Consider the following 11,342-nt stretch of genomic DNA (forward strand, 5'->3'; position numbering starts at 1 on the left):
TACTGTCCATAGATAATATTGCAACTTTTGCTAGAAAATGTAATATTGTTCGTGCGTGATTTAATAGTCTCTTCTGTTTTATCCTTCGGGTTGTCACACAGTTGTGTATTGGTAACTGATTGTATCTGTCTCTGTAAGAATAGGACGAATCTTCATGGTAAAACATAGTTTCGTTTTAAGATTCGGGCTCACTGAATTGAGGTTCTGTAGTTGATATCTCCCTAGTGGCGATTGGATGGTATGATATTGTTCCTAACATTACATAGGTTAATTTTGATGAATTGGTTTAGGGTACTGTTTGTCTTCTGTTTGTGTACTATCCGTTTACTGAAATATTTGTGTGATACTTTAAACTCGTAGCAGCAGTTGTTATACTCCTCGTGGTTGATAAATTTCTGTCTCCACCTGTGGTATTGAAAATTTCTTCAAGGTCGTTTGCATCGTCTCTTCCTTTGTTGTCATAAAGAAGGTTCGAGTCCTCTACCAGTTGTTGTGAATGTTTTTATGGTCCTTTTTGTTGTATACTTCACAGGGGAACACTTGTTAAGGTGGGACTATGATTGTGCTTTATGACTTCTATATTGATAAACATGATGGTGATTTCCCTTCTCTCATTTGTTAAGTTCTTCTACGGTTCCTGTAGGTAGAAAGATGTCTGGGCATCTGGGGACTACATGTCGTTGTTATGGACTGGCTTGGCAGCGAGAGTGGGACTCGCGCCTTCCGACCCTTTTTAATGAAATAAATAAGACAACTCAGTCTGCTGGTAGGAACAAGGATAGTTTAATTATTCTTTTCTTTTCTTTTTGATCATAAAATATCACAGTGCATAAATCATACAGATTAACAATAAATAACATTATCAGTTGACAATAACATATGTATTTCTATTTCAAATACCCCCCCAAGGGTGACTGGGGTATAGAAGTATGGTCACCATTGGTCTTCCTCCGACCGGCAGTAAAACCCGTGCTAAAGTGGGGCGTCCGTTTGGCTGTGCGGGATGTACAAATTTGCAGCCACGTCCGGTCAGAATGGGGACGTTAAATCCGATGCCTCGTGTAAAGAGAGTGCCACGCTCTTTGCACGTTAAGAACCCTTGCAACAACTCTTTGAGGGGTCCGTAGGTGACCTGTTGCAAGGCTAAATTTTTGTCCCTATCCAATATACCCTCATTTCCCGTGGCAGTCTAAATTTCTCCGACCTTAATCCCTTAATCTATTACAGAACCTACCTATTGTATTTATTGTGAACTTGTTCTCGTCCTGAATATGCATGAAATATTTGCCACTGGACGTTAAGCAACCAACAATCAATCAATCAATCAATCTATTTCAAATATTGCTTGAATTACCTTGTAAACTACGTTCAGTCTATTTGTTATACATTAGTGAATAACCTCATGAAATGCAATGACTAAAATGTTATATCTGAATATATATATTTATATTTATATTTATTGAATTATATAGCAATTAATTTCTTTCTTTAAATAAGTTTAAGTAACAGTATATAACTTACCTTTTTAATGAAATAAACAAGACAACTCAATTTGCTGGTAGGAACAAGGATAGTACGGGCAGTAGACTTATATTTGCTTTTATAGTCACTATTGAATACCCGACAATCTTGTTCCCCAGCCGAAATTGAGCTTCTTTTGCAAACGATGGAATTTGCTGCCAAAACATTTATTACTTCATAATATGCAAAATGCATTTATTTGTTTTAGAAAAGCATCCGGATTATTAATTCTTAAATTAGTTAGAATAATATTTTAGTTGAATTTCATTTTCTGATCTTTATAATAAAAGATGATTAACATTTGTTAAATTTTAATTATTATTTTGTATATATTAATCTTCGTATCTCAGCTTTTTGATTGGTTATTAAGAACATTCTTGTGTGCCTTAATGTATTACTGAATATTCATGATGATGAAGCTTATCAACACTTCTGTGAATATGGTTATAACCTTGGATGTAATAGCAATTCGCCATACATCTGTCCGGCAACCTATTACGCGTGCTAAATAATTTGTTTAATGAGGTTCTTGACTTGGTACTATTATTGATCTTCTTGCATCCCAGATAAAGTTCGTTATTCTTAATTATCTTGATCTAATTTACTTATGTATTTTCTTCTTATATCAACGAATTATTTGAAATTTATATTCCATTTTACTTTTCACTATCTTAAAAAACTAGAAATATATTTGTTTGTTTAACTAATATCTCCTTGATTTTAATTTCTTATTATTTCGAATAACGTCCTAAATCCTTTCATAACATTTGTCCCGTCCCAAGAGATGCAGTATGTAGACCCAGTAACACATGGACATGCCCTTGCACTCATCAACTTTCTCGAGCTGTTACTGCCGCGATTTTAGGCTAAAAAAAAGGCTACGGAATTAGCGTCATAGTAAGAAAAGCTGGTCAGTTAGTCTCGTAAGCCATGGCAAGTCATTGTCGCATTTGAGATTGAATTCTAAGCCATATATAAAGTAATAGGAATATTAATTCGGCACCATGTAATCCACAAGAATTGTACATTCAGCCTTGAGAAGGCAGATTTTATTCCAAACGGTCATCTGTAATACTTTTTCTGAATGGTGTATTTAACGAACACCGGGTTGATCTTTCGTCGTCCAATGTTGTGAATCTCCAGAATCCACTAGTAGCATCAATTTGTCGAATGATTTTACCTCAATGACAGTAAATCAAAGTATATAAAATGAATACCAGTCCAATAAGTTAATTATGAGTAAAGTAAGATCTTCAAAACTAACTATCATATTCTATCGTGAAACCAAAACATTCATACACTTCTATGCAACATAATGATTACACGTGTTACATTTTTCTTTTCATTTACAAGGAACCACAGTTCTTTCTTTTTCTTGTAAGTCTCTTCCTAAAATACATCTACGCTAGCCACCCCCAAGGGTGACTGGGGAATAGAAGTATGGTCACCATTGGTCTTCCTCCGACCGGCAGTAAAACCCGTGCTAAAGTGGGGCGTCCGTTTGGCTGTGCGGGATGTACAAATTTGCAGCCACGTCCGGTCAGAATGGGGACGTTAAATCCGATGCCTCGTGTAAAGAGAGTGCCACGCTCTTTGCACGTTAAGAACCCTTGCAACAACTCTTTGAGGGGTCCGTAGGTGACCTGTTGCAAGGCTAAATTTCTGTCCCTATCCAATATACCCTCATTTCCCATGGCAGTCTAAATTTCTCCGACCTTAATCCCTTAATCTATTACAGAACCTACCTATTGTATTTATTGTGAACTTGTTCTCGTCCTGAATATGCATGAAATATTTGCCACTGGACGTTAAGCAACCAACAATCAATCAATCAATCTACGCTAGCCAAGGGTTACGATCCACTCCTGTTCTCTCCACCCTTGGCAGATTAAGCAAACATTTGTGATAACAATGTTGAGCCATCTATCGGAAGATTAAAGTCACGCCCATTCCGAATACAACCCCAAGGGTGACTGGGGAATAGAAGTATGGTCACCATTGGTCTTCCTCCGACCGGCAGTAAAACCCGTGCTAAAGTGGGGCGTCCGTTTGGCTGTGCGGGATGTACAAATTTGCAGCCACGTCCGGTCAGAATGGGGACGTTAAATCCGATGCCTCGTGTAAAGAGAGTGCCACGCTCTTTGCACGTTAAGAACCCTTGCAACAACTCTTTGAGGGGTCCGTAGGTGACCTGTTGCAAGGCTAAATTTCTGTCCCTATCCAATATACCCTCATTTCCCATGGCAGTCTAAATTTCTCCGACCTTAATCCCTTAATCTATTACAGAACCTACCTATTGTATTTATTGTGAACTTGTTCTCGTCCTGAATATGCATGAAATATTTGCCACTGGACGTTAAGCAACCAACAATCAATCAATCAATCTACGCTAGCCAAGGGTTACGATCCACTCCTGTTCTCTCCACCCTTGGCAGATTAAGCAAACATTTGTGATAACAATGTTGAGCCATCTATCGGAAGATTAAAGTCACGCCCATTCCGAATACAACCCCCAAGGGTGACTGGGGAATAGAAGTATGGTCACCATTGGTCTTCCTCCGACCGGCAGTAAAACCCGTGCTAAAGTGGGGCGTCCGTTTGGCTGTGCGGGATGTACAAATTTGCAGCCACGTCCGGTCAGAATGGGGACGTTAAATCCGATGCCTCGTGTAAAGAAAGTGCCACGTTCTTTGCACGTTAAGAACCTTTGCAACAACTCTTTGAGGGGTCCGTAGGTGACCTGTTGCAGGGATAAATTTCTGTCCCTATCCAATATACCCTCATTTCCCGTGGCAGTCTAAATTTTGTCCGACCTTAATCCCTTAATCTATTACAGAACCTACCTATTGTATTTATTGTGAACTTGTTCTCGTCCTGAATATGCATGAAATATTTGCCACTGGACGTTAAGCAACCAACAATCAATCAATCAATCATTCCGAATACATTATTCTTGACCAATGGTAGCACTTGAAATCTTCAATTTGGAGGTAAAAACACGGTATCGTCAACATTCATGCAATTGTGCATGAAACATACACAGGAACTTCTATTAGTTGATTAAAAACATTCAAGTTGTCACTAAATATAGTCGTATGTTTAGGGATGTAAAGACTTGTTGCACAATAAACACGTGGCAATTGTTACAAACACTTTCTACATCTACACGTGATCATGTTATAGGCGCTTTTTGATTGGATACAGCGAGTTTCGACTGCAACCAATAAAAATCCTTACCTTGTGTCTCCGAAATTTTATCTCAATCCGCCAAGGGTGGAGAGAATGGGAGTGGATCGTAACCCTTGGCTAGCGAAGATGTCTAAAATACACTGTTCTCTATTTTGACTCTCTGCAAAATTAACACAAAATATTTATTTATTGACATAGAATCTCACCAATCATACTACTGTACAATTAACTCTACTATCATTATTATTCCATAACCCCCAAGGGTGACTGGGGAATAGAAGTATGGTCACCATTGGTCTTCCTCCGACCGGCAGTAAAACCCGTGCTAAAGTGGGGCGTCCGTTTGGCTGTGCGGGATGTACAAATTTGCAGCCACGTCCAGTCAGAATGGGGACGTTAAATCCGATGCCTCGTGTAGAGAGAGTGCCACGCTCTTTGCACGTTAAGAACCCTTGCAACAACTCTTTGAGGGGTCCGTAGGTGACCTGTTGCAAGGCTAAATTTCTGTCCCTATCCAATATACCCTCATTTCCCGTGGCAGTCCAAATTTCTCCGACCTTAATCCCTTAATCTATTACAGAACCTACCTATTGTATTTATTGTGAACTTGTTCTCGTCCTGAATATGCATGAAATATTTGCCACTGGACGTTAAGCAACCAACAATCAATCAATCAATATTATTCCATAATTTGTAAATATTGACATCGGAATTAATATTTGTTTGGTTGAGACTATTTTATGTGATATTAAACAAAACTTCATAACTATATAGACGGAAAGCAGAACAGTTTTCAGTTTAAAACAACTGCTTGGTAATATCTGAAGTATTTCTAGAACAAAGAAATATTAATCACTTACCACTGCTGGCAGCAATTGTATAACATTTGAAATGGAAACATGTGTCCCAACTGCTTGTGATGCTGTTGACACTCTTTAGGGTGAATTTTGTAGGGGTGGTTGTCTGAACTCGGGTAATGGTGGGGAATCTGGACGTGTTAGTAGTGATGTCTTGAAGTGCCAGCTGAGAATTAATTTGGTTTCCAATCTCATGGAGCTGCTCTGTACAAGTTTGCAGTGCAGTCTTCATGGCCATTGGGACAAATTACATCAAAACGTTTAGCCCTCAGGCAGGCTCCTTTCCAGCACATTTGGTTCCGTGCATATGATGCAACAATATATTTTTTCTCAGTCATTGTCTCAATGGCAAGTGTAAAGGCTTCGGTGGCATTCAGTCCCGGTTTCTTGCGCCTGGAAATGGTCTGGCTGTTGTACCTTCCATCGAATTTAACATTGATAACATTTTCTGGTAGTCCCCTCTTTCGATGTACTGACTTGACAATCTCTAGTTTTTCTGACAAGTCTGTCCTGTTAAGTTTTACTAGCTCCTTTCCAACATTATGTGACATTCTCTGCATGCTTGTCCTGGAAGGAGGACAGTTCATTCTAGCAAACAGCTCCTGGAACTACCAATTGGACAGTCATGAAGGACTGCAGCCACTGCAACATTGGGTGCTCCAAGGTTGGTACCAGGTTTATTAGTGCCAACTTCTTTGTATTACTGGGCTCATGTAGGAGCAGTTCTTACATTTAAGGGTATATTTCCAGCTAACTCTCTATTTTACTTGTCTGTGTGCCTGAATTTCTGGATTTTCGCAGTACTTGTATTCTTTTGTGAGCCTTAATAACAATGTTCAGCATCTTCATCATCTCTTCATGGTCGATGAACCTCATACCAGAAAGTGAACTCCATTCTTCTTCTGTTTTCACGTCATTGGATGATACCAGTAGCTGGGAGCGAGTCTATATGCCATCGATCATTGGGAGCATTATTTATATCTTGGTCTGGTGTATTTGACAACTCTAGTACAGGCACAGCAACAGGAACATTCCATGGAATTCTGCCATTCTGGAATCTACCAACAGGTGCAACTCTCTGTCTCTAAAGCCGTCCAGCTAAGCCTTTGTTGAATGGCCAGTAACCTTTTGGATACATGTTGAGACAAATAGTTTGGTAGTGCAGTGTAAAGTACAGAAAGAAACTTGAAATACAGACCTTAGAAGTGTTAGTTTTTATACTTTTTGTCATTATGTAACTTTTGATTAAGATTTTCAATTGGTTAAGTGAGGCTGTCAATCAATTCTGTGGATCCTTTTGATCTATTTTTAGCTGCGAATTAAAGAAATTACCAACCCTGGCTTCAAAGGGTTTGGTTCAGTTCAAACAAAATTCTTAATTTCGGCCTTTTATTTCTGAAATAAAAATTCTATTTCTATTCAGATTTTACAAACATAAATTTTCTAAATTGTAGAGAGTTGTTGTGCCACTGAAACGTGATTTTGTAATTGTATGATAATTTTTTGGTTTTATTTTTGTTAAATTTTGCAAAAATAATAAGTTCAAAAAATCTGATTTATTTGGTCCTTTTTTTAATTAAAATGAGAGTTTGGCATCTTGACCTTTCAAAAACTCCTTATTTCATCTAAAATAGCAAAAATAGGGATTTTATAGCATTTTAAAGTTTTTATGACATCTTGATTATGCCTTGGGCAGATAATGTAAAGGGGGTGTTGAACAAACAGGCAATTATGCCAAAAGTTTATTCAATACCCTCTAAAGTTATTTTTTTTGTATTGTAGTATGAAAATAGAATTTTTTAATGCAATTCTGAGAACTGTAGGTGGAGTTTTGGTTTTTTTTTTTTAAATATTCTGGTTTGGAATTTATGTGATTTGAAATGAATTTAGAAAAAAGTAACCTCAACTGACAGCTAGTTCAAAGGCTCTAACAACAACAAAAAAATAATCATGCATCTAAGACTATAAAGTTTACAAAATCAATATATTATTATCATGACTATGCCCCCACTATGAAGAGATTAAAGTACATGGTTACGATTTTCAAGTATATCATTTTTGTATTATCTAACTATCTTTGCTGCAAATTTTGTTGTGATATGGTCCCAAAAAAGTGACTGGAGAAAATAAATATGGTCACTTGGTCTTCTCCCGACCGTCATAAAACGCATGTCAAAGTGGTGCGTCCGTTTGGTTGTACAGGATGTATCAAGTTTGCATCCACGTCCGGTCAGAATGGGGACGTTACATCCGATGCCTCGGGAAAAGAGAATGCCACGCCTTTGTAACATCTCTTTGAGGGGTCCGTAGGTGGCCTGTTGCAAGGCAAAATTTCTGTCCCTATCCCATGTACCCTCAATTTCCTGTGGCAATCAAAATTTCCGCGACCTTCATCCCTGGTGGCCTCATAATCACAAAACCTACTTATTATATTTATTGTTAACTTGTTCTCATTCTGAACATGCATGGAATATATTCCAGTTCAGGAAAGTTTGTTGAATCAAATGTCTGAAAGTTTAACATGGTAAATGAAGCCTGTGTGACTGTCAGTAAGACAGGTAAATAGAAGGGTAATAACTTGACAAAAGACAACTCGGGAACTGATCAGACACACAAAAGCAAACAATAACATTTAATGTTGAAATCGCCGACCCGAACTCAGTTACTCCGGAAGAGTATGCAGGTCCTGTTTCTCGGAACGGTTTATACCATAACGGTAGTCAGTAATGTTGTTAGTTTGGAATAGACACCCCATAGCGGTCAATAAACGTTGTTTTCCCATCTCAAGGAGCTGCTCCGTACAAGTTTGCAGTGCAGTCTTCATGGCCATTGGGACAATTTACATCAAAACCTTTCCCCCTCAGCCAGGCTCCCTTCCAGCACATTTGGTTCCGTACATATGATGCAACAATATATTTTTTCCCAGTCATTGTCTCAATGGCAAGTGTAAAGGCTTGGGTGGCATTCAGTCCCAGTTTCTTGCTGCTGGAAATGGTCTGGCTGTTGTACCTTTCATCGAATTTAACATTGATAACATTTTCTGGTAATCCCCTCTTTCGATGTACTGACTTGACAATCTCTAGTTTTTCTGACAAGTCTGTCCTGTTAAGTTTTACTAGCTCCTTTCCAACATTATGTGACATTCTCTGCATGCTTGTCCTGGAAGGAGGACAGTTCATTCTAGCAAACAGCTCCTGGAACTACCAATTGGACAGTCATGAAGGACTGCAGCCACTGCAACATTGGGTGCTCCAAGGTTGGTACCAGGTTTATTAGTGACAACGTCTTTGTATTACTGGGCTCATGTAGGTGCAGTTCTTACATTTAAGGGTATATTTCCAGCAAACTCTCCATTTTACTTGTCTGTGTGCCTGAATTTCTGGATTTTCGCAGTACTTGTATTCTTTTGTGAGCCTTAATAACAATGTTCAGCATCTTCATCATCTCTTCATGGTCGATGAACCTCATACCAGAAAGTGAACTCCATTCTTCTTGTTTTCAGGTCATTGGATGATACCAGTAGCTGGGAGCGAGTCTATATGCCATCGATCATTGGGAGCATTATTTATATCTTGGTCTGGTGTATTTGACAACTCTAGTACAGGCACAGCAACAGGATCATTTCATGGAATTCTGCCATTCTGGAATCTACCAACAGGTGCAACTCTCTGTCTCTAAAGCCGTCCAGCTAAGCCTTTGTTGAATGGCCAGTAACCTTTTGGATACATGTTGAGACAAATAGTTTGGTAGTGCAGTGTAAAGTACAGAAAGAAACTTGAAATACAGACCTTAGAATTGTTAGTTTTTATACTTTTTGTCATTATGTAACTTTTGATTAAGATTTTTAATTGGTTAAGTGAGGCTGTCAATCAATTCTGTGGATCCTTTTGATCTATTTTTAGCTGCGAATTAAAGAAATTACCAACCCTGGCTTCAAAGGGTTTGGTTCAGTTCAAACAAAATTCTTAATTTCGGCCTTTTATTTCTGAAATAAAAATTCTATTTCTATTCAGATTTTACAAAAATAAATTTTCTAAATTGTAGAGAGTTGTTGTGCCACTGAAACGTGATTTTGTAATTGTATGATAATTTTTTGGTTCTATTTTTGTTAAATTTTGCAAAAATAATAAGTTCAAAAAATCTGATTTATTTGGTACTTTTTTTAATTAAAATGAGAGTTTGGCATCTTGACCTTTCAAAAACTCCTTATTTCATCTAAAATAGCAAAAATAGGGATTTTATAGCATTTTAAAGTTTTTATGACATCTTGATTATGCCTTGGGCAGATAATGTAAAGGGAGTGTTGAACAAACAGGCAATTATGCCAAAAGTTTATTCAATACCCTCTAAAGTATTTTTTTTTGTATTGTAGTATGAAAATAGAATTTTTTAATGCAATTCTGAGAACTGTAGGTGGAGTTTTGGATTTTTTTTTTAAATATTCTGGTTTGGAATTTATGTGATTTGAAATGAATTTAGAAAAAAGTAACCTCAACTGACAGCTAGTTCAAAGCCTCTAACAACAACAAAAAAATAATCATGCATCTAAGACTATAAAGTTTACAAAATCAATATATTATTATCATGACTATGCCCCCACTATGAAGAGCTTAAAGTACATGGTTACGATTTTCAAGTATATCATTTTTGTATTATCTAACTATCTTTGCTGCAAATTTTGTAGTGATATGGTCCCAAAAAAGTGACTGGAGAAAATAAATATGGTCACTTGGTCTTCTCCCGACCGTCATAAAACGCATGTCAAAGTGGTGCGTCCGTTTGGTTGTACAGGATGTATCAAGTTTGCATCCACGTCCGGTCAGAATGGGGACGTTACATCCGATGCCTCGGGAAAAGAGAATGCCACGCCTTTGTAACATCTCTTTGAGGGGTCCGTAGGTGGCCTGTTGCAAGGCAAAATTTCTGTCCCTATCCCATTTACCCTCAATTTCCTGTGGCAATCAAAATTTCCGCGACCTTCATCCCTGGTGGCCTCATAATCACAAAACCTACTTATTATATTTATTGTTAACTTGTTCTCATTCTGAACATGCATGGAATATTGTCCAGTTCAGGAAAGTTTGTTGAATCAAATGTCTGTAAATTTAACATGGTAAATGAAGCCTGTGTGACTGTCAGTAAGACAGGTAAATAGAAGGGTAATAACTTGACAAAAGACAACTAGGGAACTGATCAGACACACAAAAGCAAACAATAACATTTAATGTTGAAATCGCCGACCCGAACTCAGTTACTCCGGAAGAGTATGCAGGTCCTGTTTCTCGGAACGGTTTATACCATAACGGTAGTCAGTAATGTTGTTAGTTTGGAATAGACACCCCATAGCGGTCAATAAACGTTGTTTTCCCATCTCAAGGAGCTGCTCCGTACAAGTTTGCAGTGCAGTCGTCATGGCCATTGGGACAATTTACATCAAAACCTTTCCCCCTCAGCCAGGCTCCCTTCCAGCACATTTGGTTCCGTGCATATGATGCAACAATATATTTTTTCTCAGTCATTGTCTCAATGGCAAGTGTAAAGGCTTGGGTGGCATTCAGTCCCAGTTTCTTGCTGCTGGAAATGGTCTGGCTGTTGTACCTTTCATCGAATGTAACATTGATAACATTTTCTGGTAGTCCCCTCTTTCGATGTACTGACTTGACAATCTCTAGTTTTTCTGACATGTCTGTCCTGTTAAGTTTTACTAGCTCCTTTCCAACATTATGTGACATTCTCTGCATGCTTGTCCTGGAAGGAGGACAGTTCATTTAGCAA

The sequence above is a fragment of the Mytilus californianus genome, unplaced genomic scaffold (genome assembly GCF_021869535.1).
Source record: "Mytilus californianus isolate M0D057914Y unplaced genomic scaffold, xbMytCali1.0.p SCAF_32, whole genome shotgun sequence".
Lineage (NCBI taxonomy): Eukaryota > Metazoa > Mollusca > Bivalvia > Mytilida > Mytilidae > Mytilus > Mytilus californianus.